Source organism: Sus scrofa, chromosome 13, assembly GCF_000003025.6.
Source record: "Sus scrofa isolate TJ Tabasco breed Duroc chromosome 13, Sscrofa11.1, whole genome shotgun sequence".
Lineage (NCBI taxonomy): Eukaryota > Metazoa > Chordata > Mammalia > Artiodactyla > Suidae > Sus > Sus scrofa.
In genome coordinates this window covers 98,615,195-98,634,579 of record NC_010455.5, presented here as the reverse complement: position 1 = coordinate 98,634,579, position 19,385 = coordinate 98,615,195, and the positions used below count along the sequence as shown (strand labels likewise).

The 19,385-nt window shown below is 43.5% G+C and overlaps 1 pseudogene; it reads left to right on the top strand.

Moving 5' to 3' along the window:
- Window positions 4,197-6,448, top strand: LOC102167018 (annotated as a pseudogene).

The window sequence follows — 19,385 nt, the reverse complement described above, 5'->3', positions numbered from 1 at the left end:
TTGAAAAATCAAATAATTATGTTGTAATATAAATAATAAATCTCTAAGTCATCTTTGTAAGTTAAGAAATGCATATATTAGAGTAGCTTTTGAGAAACCTCCACACTGTTTTCTACAAACAGTGTGGAGGTTTCTAAAAAAAACTAAAAATAGAACTATCATAACTCAGAAATTCCGCTTCTGGGTATATATCAAAAAAAAATCAAAAACACTAATTCAAAAAGATATATACACCCTCAATGTTCATAGCAGCATTATTTACAATTGCCAAGAAATGGAGTTCCTGTCGTGGCGTAGTGGTTAACGAATCCGACTAGGAACCATGAGGTTGTGGGTTCGATCCCTGCCCTTGCTCAGTGGGTTAAGGATCCGGCATTGCCGTGAGCTGTGGTGTAGGTCGCAGACACGGCTCGGATCCTGCGTTGCTGTGGCTCTGGCGTAGGCTGGCGGCTACAGCTCCGATTAGACCCCTAGCCCAGGAACCTCCATATGCCGCAGGAGCGGCCCAAGAAATGGCAAAAAAAAAAAGACAAAAAGACATACAATTGCCAAGAAATGGAAGCAACTTAACTGTCCATCAAGAGATTAATGGATAGGAGTTCCTGTTGTGGCTCAGCAGTAACAAACCCGACTAGTATCCACGAGGGTTCAATCCCTGGCCTAGCTCAGTGGGTTAAAGATCTGGTGCTGCCGTCAGCTATGGTGTACGTCGCAGTCATGGCTTGGATCTGGCATTGCTATGGCTGTTGTGTAGGCTGGCGGCTACAGGTATAATTCGACCTCTAGCCTGGGAACTTCCATATGCTGTGGGTGCAGCCCTAAAAAGACAAAGAAAAAAAAAAAAACAAAAACAGATGAATGGATAAAGAAGACATGGTACATATATATGCAAGGGAATACTACCCAGCCATTAAAAAGAACAAAATTTTGCTATTTGCAGTAACATGAATGGACTTGGAGAGCATTATTCTAAGTGAAATAAGTCACACAGAGAAAGACAAATACAGTATAATATCAGATATGTGTAGAATGTAAAAATTCAACAAACTAGTGAATATAACAAAAAAAGTAGCAGACTCACAGAGATCAAACTGCCAGTTATCAGTGGGAAGGGGAAGAGGAGGGGTAAACAGGGGTGGGGGAATGGGAGGTACAAACTATTGGGTATAAGAAAGGGTACAAGAATATATTGTACAACAAGTGGAATATAGCCAATATCTCATAATGACTGTAAATGGAGTGTAACCTTTTAAAATTGTGTAAAAACTTAAAAATAAAAAAAAAGTTTAAATAAATGCATATATTAATCAACAGCTTTTGGAACAACGTATAGAAACAAATTTATTGTCTGGAGGATTTATGACGCCCCATTAAATAGTTCCATTTCTCTAAGAAAACTCTCTAGAAACAGATAAAATACTAAATATTAAAATCAATTTATAGATTTAAACACATTAATAATGTAACAGTGGCATTTTAAAACAAAAATGAACAATGCCTTCTCCTTTGGCCCAAAATCTTTTTAAAGGGGGATCTTATTTTCTCATTCAACAACCACACCTCCACAATTGAAAGGCAGTAACATTTTGTTGTTACTCAAATTTATTCATAACTTTCCCTTTTTCTGAACTCTCGAAACAGGTACCTTATAAATACTTGTTAAAGGAGAGAGAACAGTCCTTTCTTCAACTTAGCTGAGTCACTTCTCTGGGTAGTGATAAGGATTACAAACCACAAAACGAAGAAGACTTCACACTCCCCTTGGGAAGTTGTCCACCATGTCACTCAGAGGTCATTTCTGCTCCCAGGATGACTTGCTGAGGCCCCTGTTGAGCAGGGAGCCAGAAACCAGCCCAGGATCTTGGAGACTCACAGTGGGAGGAACTCTGGGCTGGAGAGTAGAAGTCCTAGTACCCATCTAGCCCAGATTCAGGATGCTCATTTCATTCTTTCCTCAAGGCCATCTCCCCATTGCATCCAACAGTGAAACAAATTCCACCTCTATAAGTTTAGTCTTTTTGAAGGCTCTTGAAGACATGGTGACAAAGAGGGGAAATTGCATTATGCCACATATGCTCACTTTCTGGAAGTGAGGGCATCTCTTCTCCTGAGAATTCCATTCCTCATGCCCCCATCTTCTTCTCTATTGTAAAACCCTGGCCTGCCTTTCACTCTGGGTATTTTCTTTTGTTCTACAAATAACTACATAACCCTTCAATCCTGCATCCCAATGAATGAAGGGAGCTAGGGGTGGTAGGAAAACAGAAGAAAAGTCAGGAGATGACAGAGGCCAGGGAAGAGAGGCTTCAAAGAGGAGGTGGTCAACACGACCACAGATTTTAGCGAGTGCATTAACCTTTTATGGCCTGAGTTTTTCTCCCTTTCCCCTTCTCCATAACAGCAGTCTCAATGATGTACTGATCCAAACATTGTGTAGTTCTCTTACATGATGCCTTGACTAAGGAGAGTCAACCTGTCACTTACAAAGCTGTCCCTCCAGAATGTGAAAGTGCAAAGAAATCATCTTATTCTGCTCAAGCTGCTGTAACAAAATGCCATAGACTGGATAGTATAAAACAACAGAAATGATTGCCCACAGTTATGGAAACTGGGAAGCCCAAGATCAAGAAGAGCAGGGTTTGGTTCCCGGCGAGAGCTCTCTTCCTGACTTACAGTCCACTTTCTTGCTATATCTTGACTCAAGAGAGAGCAAACTCTCTGCTGTCTTTTACTATAAAGACACTAATTCTACTTGATTAGGGCCCCCATCTTAGGACCTCATTTAATTGTAATTGCTTACCCCAAATGATGTCACACTACTGGTTAGGGATTGTAGGTAACACAATTCAGACCACATCAGAAGGTGATAGGAAGAAAAGTGACTTTGTCAGTTATGGGGCAGTAAAGCTACACACACCCTCCTGTCCTCCCACATAAACCAAAGAGCTCAGGCTTCCAAGGTGCCATGGTCTCTAGAAGAGGAAGAGGAAGAAGGAAGGGTGGGAAGAGAACCAGAACATATTTGGTCACCCCCTGTGGCAGGGCTGTGTGCCTCTCTTCCAGCTAGTTCTCACAGTAACCTCACTGGAGACACTGTCCCATTCTATAGCTGGGGAGACTATGGCTCACAGAGACAAAGTGACTTGCTTTTTCAGACTGTTAATGGTCCCTGTTGGGACTGGGATTTGAGTGCTCTTTACCACAGTCCTGAGGGGGCAGAAGCCCACAGCCCACCTCAGCAGCAAGCCCACCAGACTGAAGAGCCTACCAAGCCCCACCGGTGTCTCCTCTGATTGGCAATTTCCTCACAGTAAAATGGCGCTAATGCTTCATCCACAGGGCTGTTCTGAGTATTACAAATGATCACAGTGTGAACTGGAGGGCCCAAGCCAGCGCTGAACCAGGCTGGTTCCCCTCCTTAACTTTCCTCTGAGAGCCCCCACTGAGGTGGGGAGGCAGCTTTGCTGGAAATAACTAAGCATTTTGCCAGCCCTCCATGTGGAAGATGACAGGGGACAAAAATGAATGAAAACCACCTTCTTTTTACCCACCCAGCCAAAAAGTTTTGGTCTCCCAGTCAGGTAGATCTTAAATCCAGTCTGTGGTGGGGGGGTGAGCTCTCTGCAGGCTGCAGCATAGACAGCCACAGTCCTCACGACCTGAGACATCAGTCCTAGCCTTCCAGCTTCAGACTTCCACTCAGGCACTGGCCTCACCATCTGCCCAGTCTCAGGAACACCCTCAACTCCTCCTCTGGCTCTTGCCTCAGCAGTGCCTCTGAGGTCAGTGCCCACTCCCCATTCACCTGCATGGCCTTGCTTGGGGTCCCATGCATCTCTCACCTGTGTGCGTGACTCCAGCCCCCTTACAGTCTGACTGGTCCAGCCTCAGTTCTGTGCTGGGCTGGGTATGCTTTATCCCATCACTATCCTGCTTAAGCACATCCATATGGAGGTACGTGGCACCCTCGGTTTTCACCCCCAACATGGCAATCTTACCATCCCATGCCCTTCAGGTCTATCCCTTTGGGTGTGCTGTGCCCCCAACCCTGCCCCAAATGTCCTCATGCTTCTTTCCTAGCAAGCGTCTCTGTTCTCCCAAGCAGCTCCCATGGCACCTAGCCTAAGAAGCCTTCACCCTCAGCACCCTGCTGGTTTTCATAGCATTAGATCAACCATTGTCCACATTGTAATGCAATGAGCTGTTTCTGCTTTTCTTCCCCACTGAACTGTGAGATCCTGGAAAGTGAGGACCATGTTTTAGTGATCTTTCATCCCTGTGCCTGACCAACAGATACCCCATAAGTGTTTGCTGACTAACAGTGCAACAAACTGTTCCTTTTGTTGTAATGATCTATATGTTACAGTTTACAGTCAAAACTCAATTTACCACAAAACTACCCATCTTAAACTTTCCTCTCTTGCCTTGTATTAACTCATCTGAGTGCTAAGCTCTAGAAATAAACTTCTTTCCACCCCTGTGGGCTCCATGCTGACCAACTAACTGACCCACTGACTTCCCAATGCACCAAAAACTGCAGGCTCTACGTGCAGCTGTCCCAGCTCTGTAGGTCTGCCTATTGGATCTGCTTTGTCAACCAGGACAAGGGTAGTAAAGAAGCTGCACCTGGCTTCATGACTCAGATTTGTTTTCTTGGATGTCCAGGATGCTGAAATGGTTAATAAGCAAATCAGCCTCAGGATTCAAATACGCAGTTAATAAATCCTGAAAGAGATACAAATCAAAATCCTCCAGCAGAGCCTGTAGGCAAAACCTGTGCTTTCCCTAATCCTTCCTAATGCCCAAGGATCACTTTCTACTCCACCAGGGGTTCGGGCCAGATTGTAAGCAATACTGCCCCCTAGGAATGCAACGGTGTCTCCAGATGGAGAAGGTCCTATTGGAGGTTTCTAACTCTATGCAAAGGAGTCTAGTCAGAGGACAAGTCCTGGCACTGGAGGAAGTGTGTCCTGTTTAAATGACAGGAGCATCTCCCTGATGCCATGTGTATCTGAGCTTCCTATCCACCCGGCCTGGAGCCGAGAGTATACAAGTCAGGGCAAGGGAGGCCTTGTGGACCTGGTAAGTCTAGAAGCCCTGGTTTTGAAGACTGCTTTGCCCTTGGAGTTAACTCTTTTCTCTCTCTCTCTCTCTCTCTCCTGGAGCCGGTCTCTCAAACAAGTACTCTGACCTGACTGTGGGAGCTGAATACCAAACTAACACCCAGCTGAGGTCATGATGCTCTCGGATCCATTTTGTTTCCCCCCAGGGGAAGAAGAAGCAGGAGCAGCTGTGCTCCTGAGGGAGCCTCCCAGAAGATGGAGAAGCTGGATACCAATACCTCAAAGGAAGAAAGATTCTGCCATTTCTCAGAGAACTACAAGCAAATCTATCTCTCCCTGACCTACAGTATTATCTTTGTTCTAGGGCTGCCCCTGAATGGCACTGTCTTGTGGCTCTCCTGGCGCCAAAACAAGCCCTGGAGCTGTGCCACCATTTACCTGGTGAATCTGATGGTGGCTGACCTGCTTTATGTGCTGACACTGCCCTTCCTCATCATCACCTACTCCCTGGGTGACAGATGGCCCTTCGGGGAGCTACTCTGCAAGCTGGTGCGCTTCCTGTTCTACACCAACCTCTACAGCAGCATCCTGCTGCTGACCTGCATTTCTGTGCACCGCTTCCTTGGCGTGTGCCACCCACTGCGTTCTCTGCCTTACCGGACCCGCCGGCATGCCCTGCTGGGCACCGCTACCACGTGGGCTCTGGTGGTCCTCCAGCTGCTTCCCACCCTGATCTTCTCCCAAACAGACTACGTTGACGGCCACATGGTCTGCTACGACATGACCAGCCCAGAGAATTTTCATCAGTTTTTTGCCTATGGCATGGTCCTGATGTTGTCCGGCTTTGCCCTTCCCTCCTTGGTCATCTTGGTGTGCTACTCACTGATGGTCAGGAGTCTGACCAAGCCAGAGGAGGGCCTCATGAGGGCAGGCAGCACAGCCCGGGCCAAGTCCATCCGGACCATCCTGCTGGTGTGCAGCCTCTTTGCCCTCTGTTTTGTGCCCTTCCACATCACACGCTCCCTCTACCTGACCCTCCTCTACCTGCCTGCACAGAACTGCCAGCTCCTGATGGTAGCCAGCCTGGCCTACAAGATATGGAGGCCTCTGGTGAGCATGAGCAGCTGCCTCAACCCAGTCCTGTACTTTTTGTCGGGTGGGAACAACAGAGTCAGGCTTTTCCAGGAACTGAGGCATAACAAGGTGGGTGAGCACCCAGCTGGGACCAAGGGAGAGAGACCCAGGGGTGAGCAGATCTGGATACTGCCAAGATGAAGTTCAAGTGAAAAGAGCTCCAAGATGTTGACAAAGACTTGTTGAAACACAGCGCAAGTGGGAGAGGGACTCAGGATCTCCTAGTGGTGTCCTGCTAGGAAGAATTCTATACTGATGGTAAGGGATTTTAAAATAAAAATATAGGAAGAGCCACCAACACAAAGGAACACTTTCTTAATTTAATGAGAGCTGACATTTATCTCATTGTTCAGATCTCAGCTGAAATGTCACCTCCTCAAAACGCACTCTAGCCTATGTTGACCTCTCTCCCCCAGCACAGCCACTCTCTATTGTTTCCCTTTTTATTGTGTTTGGAACACTTATTGGTACCTGGACTTGTTAATTTGTTTACTTATTTATGGTCTCTTCTCCCTAGAACATAGGCTCTGATAGGGCAGGGACCTTATCTGAGTGACGTAACACCAGCCTCCACATAAGGGCCCAGCACACACTGAGTGCACAATAGATAGGGGCTGAAAGAATAAGTGGATGGGAGTTCCCGTCGTGGCTCAGTGGTTAACGAATCTGACTAGGAACCATGAGGTTGCGGGGTTCGCTCTCTGCCCTTTCTCAGTGGGTTAAGGATCTGGCGTTGCCGTGAGCTGTGGTGTAGGTTGCAGACGTGGCTCAGATCCCGCATTGTTGCTGTGGCTCTGGCGGAGGCCAGTGGCTACAGCTCCGATTCGACCGCTAGCCTGGGAATCTCCATATGCCGCGGGAACAGCCCAAAGAAATAGCAAAAAGACAAAAAAAAAAAAAAGAATAAGTGGATGGATGGACAGTGAACAAAGCTTTGATATGTAAAAGTACTGTATATAGAGTAACTCATTTAATTGTCCCAACAGCCCTTGGAGGCGAGAGCTACTATTAGCACTACTTACCAATCAGGAAAGCATAGAGCATTAAGTAGCTTGTCCAAGGTCACCCAGCTGGAGAATGCCAGATCATAGTGCTGGAAGGAAGCTTGGAACCCTGGCACTGGCTCTGAAGCACACACCCCTAAGACTGAAGCAGACTGTGCGATCCAAATACTGGTCCAGAGCCGGCCAAGTTCTCTGTGGTGACAATACCAGCTCACTTGTTTACATAACTGTTGTTACCTGCAGACCACTGGGTATACACTTGGCACTCTTTTACTACACTTCTTAACCAGCTTTCTGGTTAAGGTCAGAAAAAGCCCTGCAGGGAGTTCTCATTGTGGCTCAGTGGTAACAAACCCGACTAGCATCCTAGCCTTGCTCAGGGGGTCAAGGATCTGGTGTTGGTGTACGCCACAGATGCAGCTCAGATCTGGCACTGCTATGGCTGTAGTGTACGCAGGCTGCTGCAGCTCTGATTCAACCCCTGGCCTGGGAACTTCCATATGCCACAGGTGCGGCCCTAAAAAAAAGCGAAAAGAAAAAAGAAAAAGCTCTGCAGGGTATAATAGCTGCATGAATAATGATTCATCTTTTTCTTATTTAAACATAATATCTCAGCTTATGACAAAATTTTACCACTGTCTTAAATCATAATATGATGTTCCTCTTAAAAAAAAAAAAAGATCCAAGTTAAAAAAAAAGAGCCTCTCATAGTTAAATAACCATGATATCCAAGGAATTCTCAGATATAAACATATATTATTTAATCATTCATTATAATCTCCCTATGAAGAGATAGATAAGCCTTTTTCATAAAAACCTTACTGTAACCCCTCATTACTACTTTACTTTATTTACAGGAAATATCCTAGTAAACCATGTACATGTCTAAATTATAAAGTTTTATTCTAGGGAGTTCCCGTTGTGGCTCAGTGGGTATCCATGAGGTTGTGGGTTCAATCCCTGGCCTCGCTCAGTGGGCTAAGGATCTGGCATTGCTGTGCGCTGTGGTGTAGGCTGCAGATGCAGCTTAGATCTTGCATTGCTGTGTCTGTGGCATGGGCTGGCAGCTGCACCTCCGATTCAACTCCTAGCCTGGGAACTTCCATATGCTGCAGGTGTGACCCTAAAAAGCAAAAAAAAAAAAAAAAAAATTCCAAAAGTGCAGTTTATTACTTTCAGGAGCACACAATAATTAGAACTACACTAAGTGCTGCCTAGCAGAATGCCTTAGGATAATTAGTTTAATGAATAGGCGAGGATGTTTTCTAATTAGCAGGTCAGCTGTTCCTATACAAGTAAATGCTTCTACAGCAGCTGGGAGAGTTTAAAACTGTTTGCTCTTTTGAATATTCTCAGTCATCTTGCTTATTATTAATTTTTGTCCCTTTCTTCTCATAAACACACAGGCAGGATTCAGCTGACCTACGGTCCCAGCTATGACGCCTTACAAATTAGCAAGATTTAATATTCCTGAAGAACTGGTTCCCCATTCAAAGCTTAAAGTCATCCCACAACCCACTTAGCCCTTAATCTCTAATACCCACCAGGCCTGCCAAACCTGAAAAGGGAAAGAAAAATGATATAGAATCTTCAGGATCATTGCCTTTATCTAAAAAGCAAGTGCTTTGTATCCCTGGCCAAAAATTTCCAGTCTTTAGTCCTTGTTAACTTATGTACTTTGCCATTATTTCTCTGATCCATATAATGCTGATTTTGCTTGAGCAGAATCTTTTGACCTACTTAACAGCAGAGTATAAGCATCTACTTTTAATTCATTTCTTGATAGTTGGGATCAAAAAAGTTTAATTTAGTTGTCATCCTGGTTTTCCAGGATAGTTAAGACACAAGTCAAAGCAGACTATTCTCTTTGGATAAATGGCCTCATTGAAAGGGGAGATGGGGGAGTTCTGCTGTGGCTCAGCAGGTTAGGAACCCAAAACAGTGTCCATGAGGATGCAGGTTCCATCCTTGGCCTTGATGGCAACCATTCTGTCACAATGAGGGAGTGTTACGTACAAGAATGTGGGTTAGGGATCCAGCATTGCCTTCAGCTGCAGCATAAGCCGCAGATGCAGCTCAGATCCATTGTTGTAGTGTAGGCTGGCAGCTTCAGCTCCAATTCGCCCCCTAGCCTGGGAACTGCCATATGCTGCAGGTGTGGCCCTAAAAAGAAAAATGGGGGTGAGGATCTGGGACCCCACTGCCCAACAAAAGTCAAGTGGATATTTCTGGCTCCCCTATGGTTATCGAAACCCACCTTCACAAGGGGACAAGGAGACTATAAGAGATAAAAGTTCTTCCCAAATCTCCCCATTCAGTGGCCACCACCAAAGTGAAAGCCAGGGTCCTCAAACCTGTTATCATCCTGGGCCCGCAAACATTCTGCATAATCTGCCTGGCTGCTTGCACAGGTTAAAACAAAATCAAAGGTCACTGAACAGCACCATGTTCAAAATACCATGCCTGAGGCAGTACTGGATACAAATATAATGGCTGTAAGCCACCTACAAGTGTCAAGCATGGTGCCAGCCCCTGAGAAGGTTACAAAATGTTGGAGAAACAAAACCAAAACATATAAACAACAATATGAGCACTAATTAAAAATTTCAGCAGCTACAGAAAAAAATCATGTCAGTTGTTCATTAACCAAAAAGGAACAATACAGTTGGTAGATGTTAAGAAACTTTCTGCAGGTGGCAAGAGGATGTGGGGGCCATGAAGGGCATTATAACAATGCTGAAGGCTGGGTAAAATTGCAATTAGAATTTCTCAAGCATTGTAAAAAACTGGAAAATTTGTGTGATGGCCAATGGCTGTTTCCTGGAGGGCAGGAGGTGAAGATAATGCTGGAAGGGTGGGCTAAAGCGTGATTATGAAGGCCACCTCAAAGCCAGCAAAAGAACCACTCCTCAAGGCATGGCCATGGACCCACCAAGGGCTTTTGAGCAGGAGAGTGATGGGATCAAATCTATGACTTAGAAACTTAATCTAGCAGCCACTGGAATTTGAATGGATTATAGAAAATAAACAATGTCACAGCAGACTTCCATGAGATCTCCTAATTAGTCTTCTTCCCCTCAAAGCCAGCCTACATACCACCTCCAGATTTTTCCCTTTTTAAAAGAGCATTTTTCATAGATCACACTCTCCATTACTAACTCTGTCCCTTCCCTCCCTATGTCCTTACTTCTACAGGATAAAGCTCAGATTTCTCATATTGGTTCACTAGACCCATCACAGTCCAGTCCCGCAGAATTTTCAACTCCCAGGTCGCCTACCACACCATGTGGATTGCTACCTCATGTTTACTGTGGAGCCACCATCTACCACTCAACATCCTCCTCCTTCTCCACACGCCTAAGTACTCATCTTCCCAGACCTTGGGGTATACTTCCTCCAGCTCCCCAATCTCACTCTGCACTGCTGATCCACCCACTGCGCCCATCACCTCGGAGTTGATGATAGGCTCCTTTATCATTTCAGGTTGGTTTCCTCTCCCCTACTACTCCATTTTTCAATCTATAAACTCTGGCATCAGAGCAACATTCTGAGCATGGCAGACACTCAGTAAGCAATGGTGATGCTGACAATGAAAAGGGGGAAGATGGAGGTGACCATCATTTACAGGACCACTGCAGTGATCCAAGCATAGAGATAACAGGCATGATTAGAACTAAAAAGATTTTTCAAACATATTGGAAAGAATGAAGAGAAATGAAATAAATTATTAAGACATGGGTGGTAACGGAGATAGAACAAAAATGACTCTGAGGCTTCAAGCTTGAAAATCAAAAGATGCACTAGGACCTAGCACATAGTGGGCACTCAACAGCTACTAGGGAAAGAAAAAAGAAGGAAAGGAGGGAGGGAAGGAGGCTGTCTGTTTACTGTGGGGGAGTTCAGACAAGTTAAATGTGAGTTGCTAGTGAGGCCTCAAGGTGGAAATGTAGAATGAAGGTTCAGAGACAGCTTAAGCTCAAGCTCTAGGCTTAGGGTTATCTGTCAGGCAATTATTCAAAGCTGCAGATAGAAACTACATCTCTAGGAAGAAGGGAAGAGAAAAGAGATACAGGAACCACAAAAACCCTTACAGGGAATACAGGAGGTGATGCTGCGTAATAAAGCGTTGGAAAAGCAAATGAGGGAACAGTTTTAATAAAGAGAGCTGTCAAGGGTATCTCAGGAAACAGACTAGTCAGAGAATTGTGTCCAACGTCCAGCACTGCAGGGCAAAGGGGGGAATCCAAGAAAAGGGACAGCGCAATACAGCAAAACACACAAGACTCTTTTACATTTAGAAAGTGGGAGACTGGAAGGCACTCTGTTCCACAGAACAAAAGGCCCTGGGCTTTAGCCCACACAACTTTTATTAAGGAAGGTGCCGTATGTAGATTAGTGGGCAGGAGCAGGCATAGGCAATGATTCTCTTAGGGAATAATAAAGGAAACTATTAGCACTGGTGCATACCTCTAGGGCATAGTGCAGCTGCTTATAAAATAGCATAGTTTATGCATAATGTCTTTATAGGAGACCCTGTACTTTAGAACTCTGCGTCAGCAGATATTTGCCTTTGGCAGAGTTCAACTGTTCAGTGGTCTCCAAGAGAGAATGAACAGTTGTCTCCTAGCAAACAACTCAGTGCCACCTCTTCCAAGAAGCTGCCTCTGGAGTTCCCGTCATGGCTCAGTGGTTAACGAATCCGACTAGGAACCATGAGGTTGCAGGTTCACTCCCTGGCCTCGCTCAGTGGGTTAAGGATCCAGCATTGCCGTGAGCTGTGATGTAGGTCGCAGATGCGGCTCGGATCCCGCGTTGCTGTGGCTCTGGCGTAGGCCGTTGGCTACAGCTCTGATTCGACCCCTAGCCTTGGAACCTCCATATGCCGAGGGAGCAGCCCAAGAAATGGCAAAAAGACCAAAAAAAAAAAAAAAAAAAAAGCCGCCTCTGATCACACACATCAGAAGGCCCTTTTTCCTTCTCTGACCCCTCATCCACACCTCTTAAGACACATCTCCCCTTCTACCAAATATGAGCAGCATTACTTAAGTTCCCTTATTTCCCCTCCTACAGCATCTAGGCTTGAATATACAGGTACTTGCTAAATCTCTGTGGAGTAAATGAATATACAGCAAATAATTGTCCTGTGTATGCTCTTCTGGAATTACTGCCTAAATCCAGTTTCTGAATGTGTGCCTATAAAACAAAATCACAAATCGTTTGGGATTTATTTGTTCTCACACTCACCAACTGCAATTCAAAAGCAATTCCAGGCCACACAATACCTGCAAGCATTCTCACTTTTTAGCCCATATTTCAAGGACAATAAAGAAATTTTTCACAAAGTCTTTTGCAATTAAGCATAACCTAAGCTTACAGAATTATGTATTCTCATTGTCTTTTATTTTCTTGTAAACAAGCCAAATCTCTTTAGTATTTCAATTTCTCAACTTTATGTTTTGTTGAGGTCTTTGCGTGGTTTTTTTTTTTTTTCATATACCAAACAACTTCAAAGGTAATGGCCTCAAGAAGAATTCCATGATAAGAAGTAGAACTTATGTTCTTGCAGCAAGCTTTAGCTGGACATTTTTATAGTAGTTAAATTATGAACAAAAAGTGAGACGTGCCACTTCAAGAAAATTAAAGAATCGCGGAGTCTGAGAATGTTCCACACTGCAAGCAGAAAAACACATTAGCTACAAGACATTTAGAAAGCATTAACCCATCAAAGACATAGCCACTGGAGACTCTTTATGCCCTCTTCCCTCACAGCCTAGTTTCTTGTGAGAGTAGGCTACACTTTTTTTTTTTTTTTTTTTTTTTTTTGTCTTTTTGCCTTTTCTAGGGCCACTCCCGAGGCATATGGAGGTTCCCAGGATAGGGGTCTAATCAGAGCTGTAGCTGCCAGCCTACGCCAGAGCCACAGCAACGCAGGATCCGAGCCGCATCTGCGACCTTCACCACAGCTCATGGCAACGCCGGGTCCCCAACCCACTGAGCAAGGCCAGGGATCGAACCTGCAACCTCATAGTTCCTAGTCAGATTCGTCAACCACTGCACCACAACGGGAACTCCAGGCTACACTTTTTATTGCAATTGCTACCTTGAATTCATATGCCAAATTCCTGCAAGCTGGCTGTTCCCATCCTGCCATCCCACTCCAACCGAAACTGCAAGTTTCAGAAGGCCAAAACAGAAATCATTTTCCTCCCAAACCTGCTTTCTGCTTAATGGTGCCACTATCCATCCAAGCCAGAAATCTGGGAGTCATGCTTAATTCCAGTCTCTCCAGCACTTTGTCATGATCACATTGTCAATGCAATTTCACAAGTGTCACTGAAACTTGTCCTCTCCTTTTTCTCTGCACTGCCACTGCCTTAGTTCCAATTCCATCACCTCTCATGAGCTTCACTGCTCCAAGCTATTAATCTCTGAATCTAGATTTCTTCCCCTCAACCTCAAATTCACTCCCTGCCTTCTGCTATTCTGGAGTCTTATTTCTAAAAACTTATCTTAATCCCCAATATAAAAACTTTCTAAAGCTCCCATTTGCCTTCAGGATTAAGATCAAAATACTCAACATGGAATGACAAGCCCTCAGCAATCTGCCTCCTATCAGAGCTTTCAACCAGAACTCTTCACACACTGCCTTCTCTCCATCTTCATTAACCAGCAGGCTCCCTCAGGACTAGCTGTGGGACCTCTCATACTCCTCACTCGCCTTCCACTCCTTCTCTGCCTAGGAGAGTCATCCTACTCGTCCTTTGCGATGCAGCTCAAAGACCATCTCCTCCGAGAATCTTAGAAGTATTCGAGGCTCACCACCCTGTTAGCCATTGCTCTTTGACAATGCTCATCACACTGTATTACAATCACAGAATCACTGATGCTCTATTTTTCCCACTCGACGTGACCCTTGTGGAAGACGGTTCACATTTTCCACACCTCTGAATCACTGCCCCTAGCAAAGAGCCTTAGGTTCAGCGATGCTAGAAATTAATGATGTCACAGAAGTCTGCATTACATCATCAAGCATCATCCATTTTTACAGCATTGTATTCAGTTTTCCCCACTACTATATTTCTTTGAATCATAAGATGCTGTCAATGACTCATCCCAATTTCAGAAATGTTAAGAAGTGAAATACTGTGGTCTACAAAATAAGCACATTATTTAAGTAACAGATTATAAACTTTATCCTTAGTCATCAGACTAAGAAGACAGTTTAAAAATCCAAGTGTTGGAAAATAACCTAAAATAACTTATAAATGAAGAGAACACACATATGTTATCTTAAAATATTACAATCTCTTTCCTTTGAAATGTTCATTAAGGAACTCTTTGTTCTGTATCCTTATTGTGGTAGCCAGAACACAAATCCATATCTATTAAAATTCATAGAACTGTAAAAACAAAATCATGGAAGGCATTGTAAAATCTCCATTAAATATGGCCCATTTCTCCCCTCCCCCAACACTTCCATGGACCTCATCAGAAACCAAAAAAGACACTTGCTTCTCCCCTGACACTCAGTCCATCTCATGAGCGATGACTCTGAAATCTGGAGACACTCGTCTCCAGGCCCTGCCCCCGCTCCCCGCTCTCCACATCCCAGACCAGGCTTCCAGCTGCTCACACAGGTCCTGTTCCCCTTACAGCCAATTCTCTCATCCCAGCTTTCCCAGCCCTGTGGCCACCAGCTCAAACCCACCTCTCTCCTCTCCCTCTCAACCTCCTCCCACTTCATGCCATCAACCATATGATCATCTCTCATCCACTGCACCCTCTGAAATATGGGCTCAATAGAGTGGGGATAAGCGGAAAAGGATTTGGCTTTTGTTCTGATACTTTTATCTACCAGGGCACATAGGGTCTGCTTTGAGTGGTTAAAAACCACCTGAATATGATAAGCACAGAACCTGGAAATAATCAGATTTTCCTTGGGAAAATGAACCAGCCTCAATACTGGGGGAGGAGTGGGGGGCTAAGGGTTGGAACAAGCCTCACAAGAAGCAAGAAGCTTGAAAATGTCACCAGCCCACACTTGTGGCTGTATGTGAACAACCCACTGTATCCTAGAAATTTCCACACATGCTTCATTTGCTTGCCAGAATGCCTAAAGGAATCTGAAGGCAATCGTAGGAGGACCCATGCAGTCCAACCTACTTATCACCTGAATACAAGGAATGTTCAGATGGTTCTCTAAACAATGTTTTAGGTCATCTATCAAAGAATACACACCTAACATATGGTAATTAACTGTATTTATATGTTTCATAAATTAAGAACATGAGTACTAGGTGCTCACTTCGGCAGCACATATACTAAAATTGGAACAATACAGAGAAGATTAGCATGGCTCCTGCGCAAGGATGATACACAAATTCGTGAAGCGTTCCATATTTAAAAAAAAAAAAAAGAACATGAGTACTACAAGGAACTCTAGCGATAGTCCATTTTGCTAATCAGGAAATGGAAGCACAGAAAATTACTAACCTACTGAAACTTAGGAGATAGCACAGAAGGTGAGCCTCTTCTAAAAGACAAAAAAGACAAACTCCACTTTAGGATACAAATCCCAAACGGAATGCTTCATAAATCCCTTGATTTTCACTACAAAACTGATTTACAGTCAAACCTACTGGTGTGGGGGGAATCATTTTAGGAGGAGAGTTAAGTTAGGCAGAGTAGCTGCCAAGAAATGGGAATCATAAAGATCCACCAAGGAGAAGACACGGTCCCTTGAGTGCATGACCATATATAGGAACACCTCAGGGGAATAAGCGCTTAGAGGTCTGTAATAAGTTTGGCTGCCTGTCCTGCCTGTATGATGTTAAGGGCTTTTCTAACAGAACACAAAAGAGTTCTCCATTGATCTTGAGGCAGCAAATCTCTGCTCAGAGTCTAATCTCAAATCCCCGCTGGGACACATAAAGAACCAAGAGCCAAGAGGCCCTGAGGGTGAGACATTCCAGAAATCATGGATAGCTTGCAGACAACATGAAGCTGTTCTCTACTTCCACTGGGACCAAAATACAAATGCCTTGACCCTATTCTCTATTGCTTTGTCACCTATAGTTCCCTTCACATGCAATTTTCTTCCTGTTGATGCAAATTTATTTCTCACTCAGGGCCTGTTTAACTCCCACCTACAGTCCCAAAGTTCTCTGGAAAATGTTACTTGTTACCTTCCTCCCTCTGAACAGTAACTACCACTTTCCTCAAATAGGAACACTCAAACTTCCCTTGAATTTGGTTCTTTGTAGGGTTTTTTCACTTTTACTATACAATAAGTGTTCACTGTTGAAAAATTAGAAAATACAAATAAGCCAAAAAAAAAAAAAAGTCATCACCCAGAGACATTTACACACATATCCTTCAGACATGTTTGTGTTTGTTTTTACAGAATTAACAGCACACGAATCTTCCACATAAAAATGTCACCATTCCATGTCAATATGCTCTCTAATGAAACCATTTAATGACTGCTTGATATTTCACTTTAAGCATATTACACAATGTACCTAACAAATCTCCTTACAAACCTGGGTGATTTTCTCTCTTAGGCTGTTATAAACAATCTTGTAAGATACTTTCCTAAAATATGTTTAAATGTGTGTATTTGTCTGATGATTTCCTTAGAATAAATTATTAGAAATGGAAGTGCTAAATCAAAAGGCATGCAGCCCCCCACCATCCTGCTTTTTAGATCTTTTTATTCATATTGCCAATTCATCCTCCAAAATGTAAGTTTATCCTCCAGTTTATTCTCCTTTTTATGCATCAGGCAGAAAAACATTTATTTTGTGCCTACTTTGTGCTAGGCACTACCACCACAGTAATTATTAACATACCAGACACATGTAGATGTAAAGGTGAACTGGTGCAGCCACCACAGAGAACAGCATGGATGTTCCTTAAAAAACTACAAATAGTTAACATATGATCATGCAAAACTACACCTGGTTATATAAGCAAAAAACCTCTAATTTGAAAAGACACATGCACCTCAATGTTCACAGCAAGAAGATGGAGAAACAAGTTAAATGTCCATCAACATATGACTGGATAAAGAAAATGTGGTACATATACACAATGAACTACTACCCAACCATAAAAAAAGAATAAAATAATGCCATTTGCAGCAACATGGATGGACGTAGAGATTATCATATTAAGTGAAGTTAAGTCAGAGAGAGAAAGACAAATATCATATGATATTGCTTATACGTGGAATTTAAAGTATGACACAGGAGTTCCCACCGTGACACAGCAGGTTAAGGATCCAGTGCTGTCTCTACAGCAGCTCAGGTCACTGCTGAGGCATGGGCTCAATCCCAGGCCCAGTACAGTAGGTTAAGGATCCTATGTTGCTGCAGCTGTGGTACAGGTTGCACCTGTGGCTCAGATTCTATCCCTAGCCTGGGAACTTTCATATGCCATGGGTGCAGCCAAAAAAATTGTTTTTAATTTAAAAAAAAAAACAAACATGAGGGAGTTCCTGCTGTGCACAGCGGAAATGAATCCAACTACTATCCATGAGGATGTGAGTTCGATCTCTGGCCTCGCTCAGTGGGTTAAGGATCTAGTGTTGCTGCAAGCTATGGTGTAGGCTCAGATCTGGCATTGCTGTGGCTGTGGCTGTGGCACAGACCAGCCTCTGTAGCTCCGATTCACCCCTTGGCCTAGTAACCTCGACATCCCACAAGTGCAGCCCTAAAAAGAAAAAAGAATATATGACACAAATGAACTTATTTACAAAACAGAAAAAGACTCCCACACAGAAACAAACTTAGGTTATTAAAGGGAATTGGTTGGGGGTATAAATTGGAATTTCGGGTTAACATATACACACTACTATATAAAAAAATAGGTAAACAACAAAGACCTATTGTATAGCACAGGAAACTATACTCAATATCTTGTAATAATACAATGAAAAACAATCTGAAAAAAATATATATATATAACTGAATCAATTTGCTATATACTTAAAACTAACACAACAGGAGTTCCCGTCGTGGCGCAGTGGTTAACGAATTCGACTAGGGACCATGAGGTTGTGGGTTCGGTCCCTGCCCTTGCTCAGTGGGTTAAGGATCTGGCGTTGCCATGAGCTGTGGTGTAGGTTGCAGACGCGGCTTAGATCCCGCGTTGCTGTGGCTCTGGCGTAGGCCGGAGGCTACAGCTCCAATTCGACCCCTAGCCTGGGAACCTCCATATGCCACAGGAGCGGCCCTAGAAATGGCAAAAAGACAAAAAAAAAAAAAAAAAACTTAACACAACATTGTAAATTAATTACACTTTAAAAAAATAGCAGACACAGTTCTTGCCCTCGTGGAGCTTACAACCTAAAGGAAGAGAAAGAAACTCACACACACCTCATGACAAACTTCATTATAAACTGAGGTTAAGCTAAGAAAGAAAAGTATAGGGTTTCTGAAAAGACCACAGGAATTTTAAAAGAATCTGATATAGCCTGAAGGGTCTGGAAGAGTTTCCATAGGAAGAATGGTTCTGAGTTGGGCTAATGTTTTCTGTTGTAAATCCCATGAAACCAGGTTGTCAAGAGTCCTGGATAAAATATTCTAAGCAAATGGAACAGCATGAACAAAGGCCCTGAGACAGGAAGGAAGAGGATCAATTTGAAAAAATGTAAACAGCTCATACACAGAGGCTTGGAGCCGAGGTTCAGAGGTAGTAGAAAGAGTAAGGCAGAGACCAGACCACACAAGCCCTCCATGGGAGCAGCAGACTTCTCCCAAATAGTAAGGCCGACTTTCAATACCATGGGCTAGAACAGCCACATGGCAATAGAAGCCTAAATAACTAACAACAGTAATGACACAATAAACTGTAAATCAGAAAAATGGAGAGAAATGAATTTACCCTCAATAAGGAATGCACTTTCAAACTGTTCTAGAACTTTTAAGTATACAATGTTATGCCATGTACATCAAACAAAATAATCAGCTAAATACATTAAATATTGTTGTCTAAAATAGCTGCCTGCCTGCAGAAAGCACATTCATAAAAAAATTCCTTAACTTTTATATGCAATATGACATGATGAAGTCAACTAAGCAGTGTTTAAGTGTGTCAGAGAAATTTCATGTCCATATTTTATGTAAAAAAAACATAAATGTTATTTAAGTTCTTACTCTGGAGAAAAAGCTATCCTCATAAT